The following is a 21,850-nucleotide window of genomic DNA, read 5'->3' as shown; positions in this document are numbered from 1 at the left end:
GGTTTCCTAGCTATGGGAAAGTTACTTTCTGGATGCGCCTCATACTTATTATCAAGATTTGATTAAACTATTACTCAACAACCAACGATTAAAATCAATGTATGAATACTGGTGCTGAAAAAGTGCACAAAATGTTTTCTTTGAAAATTCCACATTCACCTTGAATTTAAATTTACTCTTGCCCTCCCCGCTGGTCTTGTGCGCGCCTTGGGTTCACAGGGTACTGGAGTCGATTCCGGTGGGGAAGTCTTGAGAAATTTGAATGCATTATGGTATTTCAGATTTCCCCTTCACAGTATTTGTATTTGTATTTATTTGCATCCTTTTGATTATACAGAGTATAATATAGGACTTGAAGTTGGTACAATAGGTATTACATATGTATAGATGTTACATATACATTAAGGTAGTTGCAGATTTGTTGAATACAAATTTTCCAGTAAACTAAATAAATATTGAGTACTATACTTCCGACATATGCTACCCTGACATTGAATATGAAATTGTGGTACCTGTAGTTTGTAGAATCTATCATAGTATGCTCAAGAAACTTGTATAAACTGATGTAACTATTTAGTTTCCTTTCTTATTTTACTTTAATTCTTGTTTAGATATTCGTCTTTTAAATAAAAACAATGTTGCATACACTAGCGGATCCAGAAGAATCGTTTGGGGGGACGGGAGGTTCGCTTCCTGGAAGATGAGCGTAGCCTCAAGGTGACCAGAATTTTACTTTGCAAGAATCTCACGCGTATGATTCGCACGTAGAAATTGATTACACGGATCAGCGGGGTACAAGTTTCAAATATACCTCTGACATCAAACCAATAAAATGCGGGGTGCCACAAGGCTCGATTTTAGGCCCTACTCTCTTTACAATTTTCATCAATGATCTTCCAGCTTACATAAAAACAGCCAAACCAACCATGTTTTGCTGACGATACAAGTCTAGCCATTACTGAATACACTGACAGTAAAATGAAAGTTAGTATCGAACAAACAATAGAAGAATTAAACTCATGGCTTGAAAATAATAAATTAAAATTAAATCACGATAAAACTACAGTAATAAACTTTCATCACTCTCGAAATACAAATATAAATAATCCAATCATATCTATTAAAAATAAATTTATAGATAACGTTAAAGCAACGAAATTTCTAGGACTTTGGGTAAGTGATACACTAACGTGGGATAGGCACGTATGTGTACTCCAAAAGAAACTCTGTAAAGTGCACTATGCCTTAAAAAGTGTGAAGACATCATTCAACATATCAGCATTAAAAGTAATTTATCATAGTCAGTTTGAGAGTCTACTTACGTATGGAATATTACACTGGGGAAACGCAGCAGAAAATAAGATAATTTTTAAGATTCAAAAAAGGATACTGAGAACAATGAAAGGTACAAAATCAAGAGTATCATGCAAAAGAATATTCCGTGAGCTTAAAATTCTCCCACTGCCTTGCCTTTATATATTACGAACGGCAGTCTTTATAAGAAAATACCTGAAACCGTCTCTTAAATGCAACAGTGACATTCATACATACAATACCAGAAACAAAAGCGATTTTGCAATTCCCATTCATAACACAGCACTTTACCAAAAAGGTCCAAAATATACAGGAATACAAATTTATAACAGCTTACCCATCAACATAAGAAACTCAAAATCTGATCACCTTTTTAAACAAAGACTAACAAAGTACCTACAAGAGCACTGCTTTTATACTGTCTCGGAATTTTATGAACATGCTCAAGCTAGAAACTTGTAGTTGTATGAATCAATAGTAAGGTATTTATTTTATTTTATTATTACATGAGTAGTCATATTTATTTATATACTATTATAATCAAATATCTTGAATATGTGTTTCCCAAATTCTAAATGAAGATAGCATAATGTAAAGAGAAAAACTATAGATTCTCGCACTATGAATAAAACCAGGTAAAGGAATAGGTAAGGTATGGTATTTCTATGTATATATATATGTATCATGTTGTAAGACTAATGTAATGTATAAGGAGCTATAGTAGTACTTTATTATATAGACAATAATAGAATTTGACATGTTCTATATCGCATGTACAAATGCACAATACTGTGGTCTCTTGAACGCAAAACAAACAAATAAATAAATAAATAAATATGAATGCGAGACTGGAGGGAGGAGTGCAAACCTGATTTCCAGATTCCATTTGGAAACCGAATTTGTATTTTTTTCTCTTCTTCTTTTTTTTTTTCAATGAAAGTATATCCTTTCTGTAGATTTAAATTAAATATGCACTTTCGTTTCGGAAACATGGAGGTGTCATGATTCACTAGTCACCGCAATGTATCAGATGCGCTGTTTTGCACAGTACTTGGACAAAAGAAAATATTGTATTGACGATAACATTCATTTTAACGAAAGAGTATACAATTTGCTCTAATCATTTATATTTTGAATAACAATTGCGGAACATGAATTGAAAAAAAAAAAAAAAAAAGACAGACTCGGTCTACACAAAAATAGATAACAAAAGTATACATGCATAAAGAATAATACAAAATGTCAACAAATAACAAAAGACATTATGATATTTCTATGTCCATTACTTGTGGATTATAAGTAATACAATAAATAATTATAAAGTAATGTTTAATAGTATATGGCACACAGTGATCGAAATGGGTCAAAATATAGGGGAGCAATCTTTAGATATTGTATTCATTTCTGTTTATATCAGGATATAATACAGGAAATTGAAAACTGAAAAGAAAAAATATAATATTCAGACCGAACTCCAAGGATGTTTTAGTAGTTCCGTCATTATTCCCCGTGGTAGTGATTGCCCAAACATGAATTTCGTGGCTTTCCCTCGAAATAACAATGTTATGTTTTTTGCCTTAAAAGAACTGCTCACTCAAGGACACAGATCAAGTACAGGAGAATGAAATGGATGCACTTCCAAATACATAATACTAATCCTCACTGCATTTAAACCTTGTACTGTACTGCTAACAGTAACCCAGAGCAACGGTTTGAAGCTAAATTACAGCAGTAACATATAAAGAAATGAATTATAAGTATAAATCCTAGATAAATATACCGGTAATATATTGCAATACTCCTTAACCATATAAATCATTACGAAGATAAATGCACAATTTATTCAATAAAATACTGCAAATAATGTGAAACAAAAATATCAATACTAAACTTTCTCTTACACAAACTCAACAGAAATTTTGTCAGATCTAGCACGAAATGTGTGTAAATATTACATGAATTAAAATTATATAGAATCACAATATAAGCCATTATAATGTATAACTAGTTTAAAAAAAAAACTGAAAGATTAGCAAAGCCTGCAATAAAATGGACGAAAGATCAAAAATGTAAAACAAAAGTGATGTTTCTGTTCATTACTGCACACAAACTATATTTTCTTTAACATACCGTTTGGCGATATTATTTGACAATATCAGATATATGAAAAAAATGAAAATGAAAATTTAATTTGGAAAAATTCTCACCTTTAAACGAAATTACCAATGTAAAATAAACTGCGTAAAACTTGTTTTTCTTTCATCTCAGATATAAAATGGACCCCATTTGGTCTAATGGTTAACACACTTACCTTTGGTGCGAGTGGTACCGGGTTCGATTCCCGGTGGGAATACAGTTGAATGAAAAAGGTGGTTCAGATTCCACTATAATCAGTAGGTCCACATCTCCTTTAGCCGTCCTGACACAAACGTGGGGCGTTAAACAAACAAATATTATATGAATAATATATAACTGTTTATTAAAAATATAATATATAGGCTATATACCGATACATATTTTTTTTACGATTGTAGTTGTGCCCTTTTGTTTCAGTTAAAGATTTAAAAATAACAACTTCAATAACTTTTTCGAGTTCGTTCATCTTTCTTGATTTTGTTTGCGATTCAGATACATCCAAGGAGTTCAACTTGAGACAGACCAGTGTTGCCACAGTTCTAGCTCTAAAGTAGGCTGATAAATAGTACCAAATTCAAACAAAAGGGCTGAATTTTATACCAGGGTAATACACGGCTCTATAACATGAAACTGAAAGAGGTAATGTTCTAGAACAACCCCCTAGAAGTCTAGACTTACTTGAGCACACGCTTCAAAATAATCAACGCGTTTTTTTTTTTTTTTTTTTTTTTTTTTTTTTTAGGATTTGAAGATAATATTTCCACCACACTGTTTCCTTCTCGTCTCCTTCATGCGCGGTGCGGATGCGCCCATCTAGCGTCATTTGTATCCCAATATAGTTCGAATTATGAATTTCCCACAAAATTCCTAAATGTTAAGCGGTGCAACGCCACAGAATGTAAGTTAAACAGCATTTTTAAAAGTTCAACACAGTATAAGTAACGTGAGATGTAGCAAAATCTTCCTGACACTTTAGAAAATGTGACAAGTATTTGTTAAATGATTCTGAATTGGGTAGAATTGTACCAACTTTTTTCACAAAATGGGCTGAAAATGCCAGCGTGGTACCAACGGGCCGATGAATGACAAAACGGCTGAATTTGGTACAATTGTACCAAGTGTGGCAACACTGAATCTGACTCATGACTTTTGCGGAATACACACGAGTCACGAAAAAATGAAATGAAATCTTTAAGTTTTACGTCCCATGGTTATGCCGGTTATGCTAAAGGAGACGGTGATTATGAGAAATGAATGAAATGGTGGAATGAAGAAAGTGGGAGGAAACGGGAGAACCTCGAGAAAACCCACGAGCACGGTGTTTGTCCACCACAAAGTCCACACGGCGCGAGCTGTGATCGATCCAGGGACCCCAAGCACCGGAGGTGAACGCTCTACCAGTGAGTCACCGCGTCCCCACACGAGTGACGAGTTCGAAATAATTACTGACAAAAACACGATGGACGGAAGCCACATAACGGCCTTAGTCACCTTACAGTCCATCTCTCTGAAAGTTACAGCACAAATTGAAATATATGTCCTATCTTGTTCCTGGCAACTCTATCGATGACACGATCGTAATCTACGTTTGTCTCGGTGCATATATAGTAGTGCCAGGCAGCTAAGTCGATCTGCAGGTATCCGGGATCGTAGCCATGTCTTCAACCTTTTTAGTGTTGAAACTATTCTTTCAGTTGATGCTCTGTATAGGATAGCTCGCTTTTGCAGTGGTATAATTGAGTATCAAAAAAAAAAAAAAAAAAAAAAAAAACCATTAGACCAGACTAGGAATAGGAGGTTGGAAATTGGCTCTATTAGGTAATTTCTTAAATGCAGCTTTTAGAAACCTAGTATAATTATAGCTACGCTTGCAACAAGAATAAAATTATACTAGCCTTCGCACCTTGCTCCGCAAACGGCCTCGCACAATGTAGCAAATGCTCCTACTTGCTATTGTGGCACAATATTCCGTGTTCTTCCTTCTGTCTTTCATATAAAACTGGATTGAGCTAAAAAAAAAAAAAAAAAAAACGAAATTCAAACACCTCGTAAGACATGTTAGTGAACCACTTCCACTTCTTTTCCTTCCCTCCTATGTTAAGTGGCAAAAGGCACTCAAATGCATGTTTAATTATTTTAAATGAAAAACTAAACTACCAACTTTCATGTCTCAAACCGTAAGTGATCCCAAGATATGGACATCTTATAATAATAATAATAATAATAATAATAATAATAATAATAATAATAATAATAATAATAATAATAATAATTTCCATCCATTTTCTTTCCTTCTAGGTAAAATATCAAAAAACGCTAAAATACGTATTGAATTATTTTGAATGAAAAGTCCATACACTAAATTTCATGTTTCTAACCTTCAAAGATTCTTAGATATTGATATCTTATTATAATAATTGCAATCCCTACCCCCTTTTCCTTACCTCTTTTTACCCCATTTTACTAAAGTATCAAAAAATATTGAAACGCGTGTCAAGTTATTTAAAATGAGGAATCCAAATACCAAATTTCAAGTCTCTAACCTTAAGGGATTCGAAGAAATGGCCACTACCTTCCTTCCTTCGAATTTCCAAGAAATACTTCCTTAGTGATACCCTACGTCACAAATCTTATCTACTGACCGAATTCCAAGTTTCTAGCTTGAGCGGTTTGGCCTGTGCGATCAGTTATTCACTCAGGACCTCATCTCTTTTATAACAGCTTGTATTTTCCAAGAAAAGATGAAATGCCATTAAAAGTCTCAACGAATCCCTGGTCCCTCCCTAATGTAGCCGTGTTGAACCCCAAAAGTCACGGCTCTCTTTGTTGATCTAGTAGCTAGCGAACGTATATTTTATCTTTGATGCATGAGGTTCTGTAGTTTGATTCCCGGTGAGTGAGCATTGAACGTACTGCGGTGCTTCAGATTCAACTTCAGTTCTCGTTCTGTAAAGCATCGCATTTGACAAACGACGTAAATACATATCAGTCAATCAATCAGGCACGTAGCCAGGATTTCGTGAAGGGGTGGGGGGGTCCGTGGCATGAAATACTGTGATCATCACACCAGGGACTCGATCATTCTAAACTATTTTACTGGAACATATATTGGTTCGTTTAGCCAGGATTTCGTAACGGGGGTGGGAGGTGGTGTGATATGAAATTCTGAAGGCTCAGGAGCTTGATCAATGTAAACTACTTTACTATCAACCTATATTGGTTTGTTAGGACAATAAAATGAGGATAGGTTGGTAAGTATTTTAATAACAAACTATGAAGAAATCTCGAGTAATAAAAGAATAAAAAAAAAAGTATTGAAAAAGATTTTACAATATTTACTTTCCTTTCTTTGTTCATTCAAATATAACAATTGTCCTTTCATTATGATCTCAACTATTATGAAAAGTACATATTCACTATTATAAAAGGTACATACTCAATAATGTCTTGTAAAATATTTTACTATATCTGCGTTCCTTTTTCTGTAGAATCAAATGCTAATAGAACTCCTTTTCCATATAAATTTTTGTTTTTATTATCCCGTCAACTACTGTCTGTTCCAAATACAGGTTAAAGGAGCAGTAGAAAATTGTTTTTGAAATAACATGTTTGATTCTGCTAAATGTAAATTAGGGTGGGCACACACAGAGAGAGACACAGACATTATACAATATATATATATATATATATATATATATATATATATATATATAAAATATGTCTCTCTGTGTGTGTGATGATGAATAATTTCTTATGCTCTTAAAACTAAAACTACAGCGTAAAGGAATTATTATTAAAATTTTCCCCTATAGCGTTAGTACAACTGTACCTGAAAGCTAGAATACTATGTGTCTCCTTTTTATTTTATTTGTTATGGCAACAAAATATTTCTTCCGTTTTCTCATCTCCAAAGAAATAAAAAAATATATATATATTTGTTAAAAAAAATAGTTGGCCGAACGAACCAATCATTAAAATTTCCAAAGAATTAGTACAGGAAATACATTTTTTAATTTTTGATGACTGAAAAAATATTTGTGAAACTTGAAAACATCTAGAGAGTAATGAGATTTAATACTATCTTCAAAGAGATTCTACAGAGAATCTTAAATCAATATTTTGAAATACATGTGGCCTAAACAAATATATGCATATTGGAAAAATGAAATTAACATTTTACCTGTATTATTATTTACATCTCCTTAGATATGAAACTTTATATTTCTTTAAATATCACGCGCTTTATTTTACACTTGTACTTCTAAACATTTTTCGATCTTTTTTTTATGGTGATGTTCGAAAGAAATAATGATATGTTTATGGGTTTTTGCTATCTACAAATTTATAAATTTCATAAGATTAAGAAACACAAACACAACACGCATATACACACTTCTCATGTTAGCACACTATAGTAGAAACAAATTGAACATTTGAACAATCACTAACAACACAATCACAGTATAAGTCTCCTTGTTTTGAATGCTGCCAATCTTAAAACAATTGTGTCCAGATCGAGGTTTCTGGTGATGTTCTTGTAACTCAGCAAAACAAGATCGGCACGGTGCAGTTAATGGTAATAGTTAAGAACAGCTACATCTCATCTCCCGTGCACGAGGATACATCTTACTGTTGCACTACCTAAACACCCTAAGTACAAGGGCAAGAACTCAGTCTATTACCTACTTTTTAACATCCTAGATAGTCATTGAATAATTCCTGAAAGTATGGCGTTTCTCGTCCTTCCCTAAATGGGAAGTACGGCTCCTTAACTATAACCCAGTTAATGTACAACTCCTTTTGAAAAAATGCCCTAACAAAGAAGGAATTCCTCTCACCTGAAGTAGTCCTATATAACAGTTGACCGGCTTCAGGGTAGAAATTTAGTAAATAAAATATTCAAATTTACAAACGTATAATTTCTAATTGCTTTCTTTTTAATAACTGAAAAAAATACTTTTTGCATAACAGCTGTGAGTTCCATTTTATCACAACACATTTCAATTTTTAGACGTCGTGGACCCCGTAGCCAGGTCACGCGGACCCCTGGGGCCCGCGGACTCCAGTTTGAGAACCACTGCTCTAGACTCTTTGGAACATACTATCAACAATCATTTTTTTTATAGTAAAGTCATGTTTAAGTAAAAATAATCTGGTATGATCTGGTACTCGAGCATTCAAATAAGAAATAACTCCAAAAGAGTTCTCTGTTCTAGCGCAGTTACCTTCTTTCTCGAAACGAAATTGATAAGAGAAGTAACAGTTCATTAAATTTTCTTTGTATAGTACAATTCATATCAAAGTATACATGAAATTCTTCTTTACATTGTACAAATAAGAATTCGAGATCAGTTGCTTTCGTAGGTACTAAAATGTTTAAGTTAAGAACTAATTATTTAAACAGCTATTTACTTATTTCTATTGAAGATATCTCTTCTTCAAAATGAAACTACATTAACAAATTGTTACTTTTGTGGGCTACCCCGTAGCCTCATGGGTACAACGCTCGCCTTCGGCGCGTCTGGTTTCGGGTTCAAACCGTACTGGGAGTCCTCGGATTCAAACCGATAGTGATTTGGATGTTACTTTAAGCTATAGGTCCCGTTTCTTTATAGCCTCCCTGCTGAAGAGAGACGCTAAACTCCCCAACGCACCCTGTTTCAAGTCAAAGGTGAAATTTCAAATTTATAAAGCATTATACATATTATCATCCAATAAGGTTCAATTTTTAATTGAAAATTCTGTTTTTCCTATAAGTGCAACTACTACCTCCGTTTAGTCCGCTGCATTTTTTGTTTACATACCAGAAGATTGCAAGGTATTCATTTACAAAATAGTAACTTTGCATGATTAGACTTACGTCTAATGATCTGCTTGAACATTTGATTCTGGCACCAAAAATTGGCAACAATTATTAAATTATTTTAATATAAGTATCTAATTACACTGGCTTACAGTGGTTTTGGTGCCGGGTGTTTCTTAGCTGATTTGAAGTAGAATTGGGACGCTGAATCCAAATATGGCGTTAGTTTTCCCCTAACAGCTTTAGTTTTTGAGATATAGGAATTGCAAGACTGACCTGCTACAACGTTGAAAATTGCATAGGTGCTGTTTTACTGTAAGTGAAAAGAAAACTATGACATTTAAATCTGTTATTTGGAACACTTTGAAAATAATGAAAACCATATAAACACAAACATCAAGTACATAATAACTCTGTAACTACATTTTATAATAGTTGTTATGAATAAAAAATCAAATAATTTGTTCAAAACGATCTATTCAACACTTCGGAAGCTTCGTTTTCGTGACATCCTTGAATGTTTCTTTGCACAGTCTCTTTTTAGGTTCCAGCAGTAATCTGCCATCATATGGGCATCCCATCTTCCTTGGTAGCGGTCCTCCATTGTTTTAATATCTTGGTGAAATCTTTCACCTTGTTCTTCACTCAGACTGCCTACGTTGTCTGGGAAACGGTCCAAATGGCTGTGCAGGTAATGAATTTTGATACTCATATTACATCCAAGTTTTTGGAATGCATTAAGCATCTGGTTCACTAGCTCAACATAGTTATCAGCTTTATTATTGCCAAGGAAATTCTTGATAACTTCTACAAATGAGGTCCAAGCTCTACGTTCAGTCTCATTCATGGACTCCACGAAAGCCGGATCTTTCATGAGTTGTCTTATTTGGGGACCATCAAATATTCCAGCTTTTAATTTTTCTGTGCTGATCTGAGGTAGCTTGTTTCCCATGTAAGCAAAGCACGGCCCGTCCTTATTTAGCGCCTTTACAAACTGCTTTATCAAACCGAGCTTGAGATGTAGAGGTGGCAAAATGATTTTGTCACACTCAACAATAGGCATGTTAATAATATTTTTCTTACCAACAACCATGTCGTCTCTCTGCGGCCACTCTTTTTTTGACCAATGGTTTGCTTTGTCTCTGCTATCCCACAGACATAGAAAACAAGGATATTTTGTGTAGCCACTTTGCTGTCCAAGAAGAAAGTTCACCATCTTTAAATCCACACAAATCACCCACTGATGGTCCTGATATTTAATTTTTTCCATAACCAAAGCAATTGCTTCATATTCTTCTTTCAGTCGTGTTGAATGAGCGATTGGAATTGAGCCATATTTATTGCCATTGTGTAGAAGGACGCATTTTAAACTTCGCTTGGAGCTATCAATAAACAGGCGCCAATCATCTGGATTGTATTCTGGAAGACCCATGTGTTCTAGGAGACCTCTAACATCGTGACAGAATACGAGATTTGTGTCTTCAGTGAAAAATGGTAAAAACTCCTTTTCCCTTGTTCGGTAGAATGTGATTTTAGTTCCTTGTTCTAGTACGTTTTTCTCCTTCAATCTGGAAGCAAGTAATTCAGACGATTCTTTTGAAAGATTAAGGTCCCTAACTAGATCATTTAGCTCATCTTTATTAAACTGTTGAGGAATTGTTGACATTCCCTCATAATCACTGTCACTTCCATCATCCATGTCACAAGAATGTTCACTACGTTCGTTTTCAGTCTCACAAAGCTCTGGCAAGTGGTGAAACGTTGGGATTGGTATTTCATCGGAATGAACAACTGGACGTCTTGCTGAAGGCAGATCAGGATATGTCCACTTGTTCCGGTTATTTCTATTCATACCCGTAACATTTACCAGGCAGAAATAACAGTCATCAACATGGTTTGTGGGTTCCCTCCAAACCATTGGAACACCAAACTTAAGACTTTTTCTTTTTCCAGTTGTCCACTGTCGCAAGTGTTCAGTACACATTTTACACACAATATGTGGAGTCCACGTTTTATCTTGGTCCCCTAGGCGTACACCAAAATATGCATGATATGCTTTTTTTACAAAGTCACTGATATGTTTTCTATTGTCTTTAAATGTGTACTCACCACATATGTAGCAAAACACATCAGGATGGTTAACACAACTTCTTCGACTTGAACTCATTTTATGTTCAGGCCACTAACACGGATGTTAAATATAAAGCCTTAGTATACGCGATACAAGTTATGATTTCAGAACAAAACTCACATGTTCCAACATGTCACTCCACCTGCAAGACAACAACTACGATCCACTAGCCAAGTAGAATACCAATGCAATCTAGTGGACGTTCCTGGAACTACTATATGACTAGTTTCCGTTTAGTACCGACAGATAGCAGCACTAATGAGAAAAGAGCGCCGTTCTTCCAAATAGAAATCTCTATAGAGCACAGTAGAATTTATTTGAGTTGCAGAGTTTATAAGATCATATTCAAACTTGTTATTACGAGAATATTTGTATTTCTTTTGCTTATTTTGTATACTATTGCAAGAAGCATGCAGAAATAGTGGTTACATCATTTATAATTTACATATTTATTTTGGATTGTAATATTTCTTCCACATACATTGTAACGTAAATAACACTACTGGTACAGTAGCCTGTATCTACCAAAGTAGAGCTGATAGAAAAAAACTGCTTACATTATTGGATTCAGCGCCCCACACATAGTTAAAATCAGCTCTAAAATTTTAGGCACCAAGAAAAAATTTTTTTTCTGTAGGCCTGTGTTATTCACCCCCGATAAAGATTAGTCTTATTCTAAGTTATTTAGTCAAGTTGCTGCTACACTACAATTCTCATTCTTCAAGTGAACTTCGGTGCATCTTCAGAAACCAGCATCGACCAACTTTCAATTACAACCATGTTCAACTCACAACACAACAAGAGTAAGTACAATTCAGAAAAGGAAACTTTTCTTACTCCGTTATCACGTGACATAAAACGTAGTCAAAATCCCCCACCCCTCTCTCTCTTCATGTCCAATATACACAAAACAAACCCATACACTCTACGCCCATACACCTGTGTGATTATTAGAGCGAAGCAGTTGCGACCCCCTATTGAGGGATGCTGTCTTTTCAATCTCTCGCATATTGACCGAAAGCCAATGACTCACAGCAAAAGGATGTTTTCAGTTGCAAATTCCAAAAAGAACAGGAAGAAGTAAACTCTTCGTCCGCAGATTAAGGTTCCTGTGAACTCCCCCTTGTCCGAGCACTTCGCCTTTTCGCCACCAGATGCTCACTTTTTCATTTAGCAATCACTGCTGGTACCTCTACTGGGAAGAACTGAAAGATCGTACCGCTCAGTTTGAATGTGTCCAGGATATCCACACTTGAAGTGGGCGGGGAGAGAAATCCAACAGTTTTTTTTTTTTCGTGCACCTGCAGTCAGTCAGAGTCTATTTATACAAGCCGTGTTGTTCAGCCGCAGGGCAAAACCTCAACCATTGATGAGTAACATAAATCTTTTCTTTTTGCAAGTAGGAATAGAGTTTTGTACGAAAAACGGGAATTAGGTTGCAGAGAACGTCATTCACATCGCGTTGACAAATTATCTTTCGTACGTTTATCACATGAAACTCTTTTCTTTTTTGATTATTACCAGAATATGAGATAAAAAGAACCTAAATGGTTCTTTGTATACAGAAAACAGACAAACAATACTAATATTTTCTTACATATCAGTATTATATGATTTTTTTTTCTGAAGTGTATGATGCATGAAAAATGGACAAAATGAATTTTGACTTTTCTATTTGTCCCTATCCTTCTGAGTAGAGAGAATGATGTGGCGCAACTAAAGGGCCTGCAGGGCCCGCAACATTGAGAGGCCCAGAACAGAAAGAGGCCCATTTCAGTTTCGAAGTTAAACTTTATAATGTTAAGATGTTAAAAATTATGTGATGTTCCAACTATATCTCATTTTTACCTATGAAGACGGTAACACCTGAGCGATTATTTAGTAAATTAAATGCCAACAAAACTTTTACTGACCAGCGAAAACATTATGACCACTCGCTACTTTTTGAACGAAATCATCGGGCTGAGATAAGAGCTACAAGGCATAACACAACCGCGCGCCAAACACGACAAGAATCTCACTCGATTAGTCAGTGTGATGCTTGTGCCTTGAATGGGGAAGGACGACGATATATCAGGGTGACTAAGTGGCTGGGAGCTTCATTTCGGAAACAACGCGACTTGTCGAGTTTTCGCGATCTGCCGTGCTTATGTATTTCAAAGATGGGAAAAGAACAGTGAAACCAGCATCGAACCAAACAACAAAAAGTGGGACGACCACACCTCATTAAAAATGTCGGATGTCGTAGACTCTCGTATTTGGTATAGCAGAATAGACGAAAACTATAGCACAATATAATAATAATAATAATAATAATAATAATAATAATAATAATAATAATAATAATAATAATAATAATAATAATGTGCATTTTTTTGCATATGAGCAAGTTGTGACTCACTAGATAGAAAATAGAAAGTCAAAACTGTTCTCTGTAAATTTTACGTGACTCATGAATGTGGAAAGAGGGGGTCCGTTTAACATTTTTGCGGGGAGGCCCATTCGTCCTTACTTACGCTACTGAGAGAATGTAAGGTAAAATAATAACACCAATATATATATATATATATATATATATATATATATATATATATATATATATATATATATATAGATAGATAGATAGATAGATAGATAGATAGATAGATAGATAGATAGATAGATAATCCTGGCGCAACAGTCCCTTGTGATCTGAGCCTGCAGCGGGCTTATGTTAGTAGTAAGCACAACCACACCCAACGTCGCCGGCTGTCTAGATTGAAGTCCGCTATCTTTTAGTTTCCCAACTTTTCTCTCGATATTTGGTCAACACAGAAATGTTTGAGTGCCACACCGGGAATTAATCCCTGGACGATGCACACCGTATCACTTTCGCTAATCATTTGGTAAAATTCAGGTTAGGGTGGTACTGAATTAATTTTGGAATATGCCATTTCTCATAAGGTAAAGTTCAAAAGTATTGTAACATAATTAAAAAGCTCATTATCAGCCACGTATTCTTGCCTCTAATATCTCTAAAAGTTTTCGAGTTATGTGTCAAAAATGGTTGAAACACTTGAAGTTAGTTTAGTAACTTGAAGAAGATAGTGGACTTATACATACATGATTAGAATTGCTCCAATTTTTATTTTTATTCTTCCTTCTCGTAAAGAAATACAAAATCATAATTTCAACCATTTTGGTACATTTTTCATAATTTGAAGCGCGAACAGCCGGTTTCTTTCCTTACGTTTTGAACTTGGGATTTATATTCTCCTTGTCACTTATCGTGAAAGTCATATAATAACATGGGTCACAAAGCTAGAATATCTTATGCGACAGAGGTAATGACAATTTTTGTCATTTCATCTCTCAAGATCTGTTAAATTTGACATTTATTGAATGATATCGGTTTTATAATACGAATAAATTTTTCGCAACAAGGTGCGTATAGTGGTCGTAAGAAATGGCAAAAGCTACCACTGACCTTTATAGTTTGACTCATGCTTTTTCGATCATGGTATTCCTCTTAAATTTTGCAAAGGACAGTATCATTTTAATTATCTTAACCTAATTTCCTAAAGCCTCTCATTCGTACGCTAAAAGAAAGATTTCTATTTTTTATGTATAAGAATTCAGGGGATGCAAATTTATTCAAAATTCCTTTATAATTAAAGCCGCCTAAACAGATATTCCTTCGAGATTTCTGTATTTTGGAAACAATTCACGATTTCAGTTCTTTGTATTTACTTGTTTCCATGTTTATTTATATCAATACTGTATGATCAGTTCCCAGAATTATTTTAGTTCCCCGGTAAATCCATTTATAACAAGCTCCAAATACTGCTACAATTTTAATGTGGTTTCAGGAGAATCTGCATATCTCATCCTTTTGTTACTCTCTATATATTCATCTACTACGTAAACAAACATCAGTGAAAGAAAGAGGCTGAGAGCTAACATGTGCTCCGTGAGGAACGTTGTCATACCTTGCACTGATATATCTAGAGAGTCTAGTGTTGCCACGAGACGAAACGAGACAAGACGAGACTTCTGGCTGTGTCGTCTCGTCTAGAAAAGATGTGTCCGTCTCGTCTCGTATCGAATGGTTCTGTCTCGTCTCGTGGCAACACCAGAAAGGCTGAGGCCCACAAAAGAGCTGTTAAACCAAGTGGTTAAAATTATAACTTTTAACCTAGTCTGGTTAACAGAGCACAACACAAAACACGACTGCAATCCTCCAGCAACGACTGCTTAGTTTCGACTGAACCCGTAATTACTTCGATAGGAACATTTGTCAATACCGTCAGTACAGACGAAAGGCAAGATTTCCCCATTTATTCTGATATCCTTTTTTCAGAACCCCTGGCGCCACTTCAACAAATAAGGAGGCCTATGTAACTTTGCCATTTAAAAAATGGTTTATCTTCGAATAACAGCATAAAATGATAAAAAAGATAAATTTTATTGTCAAATCAGAATCTTTTTCGAAACTCAGTGTCGAGAAAGGCTGACACGTTTCTGTCTTGGTTCGGAACGAGAAAGACCATGAAACAATAGTTAGTTACTGATAAAATTGCCACTTCTACGCATACTTGTACTTCTATTAAAGGATTTTTATACGTAGATATCTCCACCAGCCCCCGGAATAAAATCTTCTGAAACACTGATCTCAATGAACGCTTTACATTGTATTTGAATCTGGAGCACTATCACAAAATAATTAAACTTGAATCGATTGAAAAATGGAAGTGAAAGCTGTTTGTAAGAATCATTTTTAAAGAGTGCTTTAGGTATTCCCTGTTCTTTGTAGGGTTTGAAACGTTGAATCATTTGGATCATTTGAAATAATAAAAGATGGTATACATTTCGAAGGCAAATAATTTATTCCGAGTTAATAAATTTTTAAGCAAATTCAGAAACTGTGTTTGTATTTTTCGAGACACGAGACAAGACGTTTTACGAAACGTTTCGTATTGTATCGTGTCTCGCTTCAAAGAGTCCTGTCTCGTCTCGTTGCAACACTAAGAGAGTCTTACGCATTATCTTTCCAAGAAAATGAGCTAGAAACTTGAAAAGCACATTCAGTCAATTGTTATCATAGAATATACTATGGGCATAGCCGCTGATGTGTAGAAGGTGACACAGGCGGAATTTGTTTTTGGCGAGTTGGAGCCGTGGGGCTCTATTATTTGGATTGGAAACATTGGTTCAAAAATATTTTACATTTAGCATACATACATATACACATATCATACGCACACACACACACATACGTACATGTGTGTTACATATACTTTAATTAATGTGTGGATCTAAGGACAAGGTCCGGTTCGCCCACCCAAAAACCGCCTCTGGGAGGTGGATTGGAAGGGCACCCCTGAAACATAGAATTATGCTAATCGTAATCTTCTGAGATAGACTACCCCCCGAGGAATAAGTAAATAAATAAAAATAGTTTATTAATGTTTATCTTCCGTATACGATTAATTGAAAAATTTTAGTGTCTCAACAATGAGAGCCATATACAGGTGATCCTGCGTTCCTGGCGGAACTTCCCTAGTTGCGGACAAAATTTCATACTATAAACTCTTTTCGGCTCTCTCCCTCACGGTAGTTTTTTTTTTTTTTTTTTTATCTATTATCTACTCCCTTGGAGTAACTGTTGCTCTGTATTTTCACGGGCTTGCAACCGTCAGAATGAATATCTTGGCTGCCTTCCCAGCTACCCAATCAGCATGCAATAGATACATGCAATAACAATCAAATCCCACACAAACTACTCTACCCATCAAATATTTTAACATGGAAAGTTCTTTTACGCAACGTATTTCGTTTGTTTAAAATGGAATAGACCTAAATACATCTTTTTTTTAATGTTCTTCTGGAGATTCGATAGCGAGACCGCTCACATCAAAAAATGAGAGAATTAGTGCTCTGACAATCTGGTAAAAATACAACATGCCATATGTACATTACTGTGATTACATTGCTATTTATTCAATGATTATTTTGCTTAGAGTTTTCTTACTCTCCAGGGTACTTTTCAAGGATATATTAAATACAATTACTCTTCACTTATGTCGCGAAAAAATATTCAGCTTGCAAATTTATTTCGAGAACTTCTCATTCCCTAATACATGTTTATACACTCAATTTGTGCGTACAACCGACAAACTTACACAGAATCTCAACAGAGTTCAAATGTGAGGTGTCTGCTGTGAAACAAAGGTCAGTTATATGGGAGGGGATTTTAGAGTGCAGCTCTAGGAACACTGTGGGCTTTTAGAGTGTAATTCTAGGAACGCTGTAGGGGGCCATCCCGCTCCACCTGAGACAAAAAAAAAAAAAAAAAAAAAAGAATGAAAAGAAATCTGGCGGCACACAACTAATTCACACTGGTTACAAAGCAGGCACAACAAAGTTCTGAATGAAATATGTTTATTTTTTTTGCACTATTCCATTTTCCGAACAATAACATTTACCGATGACTTGTTAGCCCCTCCACCACAGCCACCATGAAAACAAATTCAATCGGAATTTGGCCAGCTCGTTTGATCACGAATAATTATCGTTTGATCCCAAGCATAATGACGTATTACACACAATTTGGCTAGGGCTTGTTAGTCCTTGATAATTGGCATGTACCATTCCATAGACATTTCAATGGTAAATAGGTAAGCAAAGTTTCGTTAGTTTCTGGTAGAAAGTATGACAGATAAAGTTGATTGTTTATTTAACAATGGTGGCCTCTAACAATGAAACTAACAACAACAACTGAAATCGACAAGTACCATTTCATAGATAACTCAGTGGTAATCCGATGGGTGTGCCAAGTTTGGTCAGTTTCTGGTACAAAATATAGCAAAGTTGATTCTTTGTTTAACGATGGTGGCCTTCAACAATGAAACTAACAACAATAAGTGGAATCAACACGTACTATTTCCTAGATATTTCAATCTTAAATGGGTGTGCAAAGTTTGGTTAGTTTGTGGTAGAAAGTATGTAAGATAAAGTTGATTGTTTATTTAACAAAGAAGAAATCCAATGATTGTTTATTTAACAATGGTGATCTTCAACAATGAAACAAAAACAATATGTGAAATCGACACATACCATTCCATAGATATTTCAATCTTAAATGGGTATGCAAAGTTTGGCCAATTTCTGCTAAAAAGTATGGCTGATAAAGAGGATTGTTTATTTAATAATGGTTTCCTCTAACAAGAAAACTAACAACAATATGTGAAATCGACACGTACCATTCCATAGACATCTTAATCGCAAATCAGTGTGCCAAGTTTGGTTAGTTTGTGGTAGAAAGTATGGCAGGTAAAGTTGTTTGTTTATTTAACAATTTAGAAATCCATCGATTGTGTATTTAACAATGGTGGTCTTCAGCAATGAAACTAACAACAATACATGAAATCGACACGTAGCATTCCCTAGATATTTAAAACTTAAATTTGTGTGCAAAATTTCGTCAGTTTCTGGTAGAACGTATGACAAAGTTGATTGTTTATTTAACAATGGTAGCCTATAACAATGAAACTAACAACAATTTGTGAAATCGGCAGGTACCATTCCCTAGATATCTCAGTTGTAATCCGATGGGTATGCCAAGTTTGGTCAGTTGGTGGTAGAAAGTGTGGCAGATAAAGTTGATTGTATATTTAACAATGGTGGCCTTCAACAATGAAACTAACAACACTATGTGGAATCCACACGTACCATTCCCTAGATATCTCAATCTTAAATGGGTGTGCAAAGTTTCTTCACTTTCTGGTAGAAAGTACGGCAGATAAAGTTGATTGTTTACTTAACAACGGTGGCCTCTAACAATGAAACTAACAACAATGTGTGAAATCGGCACGAACCATTCCATTGATATCTCAATCGTAAATGAGTGTGCCAAGTTTGGTTAGTTTGTGGCAGAAAATATGACAGATAAAGTTGACTGTATATTTAATAATGGAGAAATCCAACGATTGTGTATTTAACAATGGTGGTCTTCAACAATGAAACTAACAACAATATGTGGAATCCACACGTACCATTGCCTAGATATTTCAATCTTAAATGGCTGTGTCAAGTTTCGCCAGTTTGTGGTAGAAAGTATGGCAGATAAAGTTGATTGTTCATTTAACAATGGTGGCCTCTAACAATGAAAGTAACAACAATAAGTGAAATCAACACGCACCATTCCATAGATATCTCAATCGTAAATGAGTGTGCCAAGTTTGGTTAGTTTGTGGTAGAAAATATTACAGATAAAGTTGACTGTATATTTAATAATGGAGAAATCCAACCATTGTTTATATAACAATGGTGGCCTTCAATAATGAAACTAACAACAATATGTGAAATCGACACATAGCATTCCCTAGATATTTCAACTTTAAATGGGTGTGCAAAGTTTGGTCAGTTTGTGGTAGAACGTATGGCCGTTAAAGTTGATTGTTTATTTAACAATGGTGGCCTCTAACAATGAAACTATCAGCAATATGTGAAATCGACCCATATCGTTCCATAGATATCTTAATCTTAAATGAGTCTGCAAATTTTGTTTAGGTTGTTGTAGAAAGTGTGGCAGAAAAACTTGATTGTTTCTTTAACAATGGTGGTCTTCAACAATGAAACTAACAACAATATGTGAAATCGACACATACCATTCCCTAGATATTTCAATCTTAAATGGGTGTGCAAAGTTTGGTCAGTTTCTGTTAAAAAGTGTGGCACATAAAGTTGATTTTTTTATTTAAAAATGGTGGCCTCTAACAATGAAACTAACAAAAATAAGTGAAATCGACACGTACCGTTTCATAGATATCTCAATGATAAATGAGTGCGCCAAATTTGATTAGTTTTTGGTAGAAAGAGTGTAAGATAAAGTTGATTGTTTATGTAACAATTTAGAAATCCAAAGATTGTTTATTTAACAATGGTGGCCTTCAACAATGAAAGAACAACAATATGTGAAATCGACACATACCATTCAGTAGATATCTCAATCGTTCATAAGTGTGAAAAGTTTGCTTAGTTTGTGGTAGAAATTATGACAGATAAAGTTAATCGTTTATTTAACAATAGAGAAATCCAACGGATGTTTATTTAACAATGGTGATCTTCAACAATGAAACTAACAACAATATGAGAAAACGACACATATCTTTCCCTAGATATTTTAATCTTAAATGTGTGTGCAAGGTTTGGCCAGTTTCTGGTAGGAAGTATGGCAGATAAAGTTGATTGTTCATTTAACAATGGCGGCCTCTAACAATGAAAGTAACAACAATAGGTGAAATCGACACGTATTATTCCATTGATATCTCAATCGTAAATGAGTGTGCCAAGCTTGGTTAGTTTGTGATAGAAAGTATGGCAGATAAAGTTGATTGTTTATCTAACAATGGAGAAATCCAACGATTGTTTATTTAACAATGGCGGCCTCGAACAATGAAACTAACAACAATATGTGAAATCGACTGGTACCATTCAGTAGATATCTCAGTTGTAATCCGATGGGTATGCCAAGTTTGGTCAGTTTGTGGTAGAAAGTGTGGCAGATAAAGTTGATTGTTTATTTAACAATGGTGGCCTCTAACAATGAAACTAACAACAATATGTGGAATCCACACGTACCATTCCCTAGATATTTCAATCTTAAATGGGTGTGCAAAGTTTGGTCAGTTTCTGGTAGAAAGTACGGCAGATAAAGTTGATTGTTTACTTAACAATGGTGGCCTCTAACAATGAAACTAATAACAATATCTGAAATCGACACGTACCATTCCCTAGATTTTGTAACGTCCATTAACCAGATTATATCCGTTTTTGCTTAATTTTTGAACTGTTTATTTTATATTTGATTGTTTTAATTTTATTAGTTGTATATGTTAACATTGGTGACGGTGGCGCCATTTATCGTTTTAGACACACACTGTTTGGACGTTCTGAATAACCTTAAGGTAAAAGTATGTTGTTTCTGAACACAAATACATGTTTGCCGATAGAATAACCATAATTATTTTTCTCCTGCAGCGAAGGTCGTTTGCACATGGAGCATTATATATATAAACAAACTCACGCTCAAATAAATATTAGCAATTCAAAGAAGCGTAGCGCATAAATAGGCCAATACTTTAAATGAGAATAATAAAAGTAAATTTTAATTTAGCACTCTAAAGTACATTTGGAAATACAATTTCTTCCAACATTTCAGTCAGTGTTCGAATTAAATTTTCGAACGAGAAGGGGATGCTTATGTATTGTTGCTGTAAATGTAGAAGGCGAAAATTTATGTTACTTCTGTGATACGAGCCGGACATAAATTTTTACCGAAGGGGAATTTCCCCGGCATCCCCCGTTAATTCGAACTATGATTTTAGTTAGGGGGGCTGCAAAAAATTTAGGGGGGGGGCTGAGCCCGCCCTATCCCCCCGTGACTATGGGCCTGTCTCGAAGGGGGACGTGCCTGCAATTGACCA

Source organism: Thermobia domestica, chromosome 12, assembly GCF_964235325.1.
Source record: "Thermobia domestica chromosome 12, izTheDome1.hap1.1, whole genome shotgun sequence".
Classification (NCBI taxonomy): Eukaryota; Metazoa; Arthropoda; class Insecta; order Zygentoma; family Lepismatidae; genus Thermobia; species Thermobia domestica.
Note: the sequence above shows the minus strand (reverse complement) of the source record.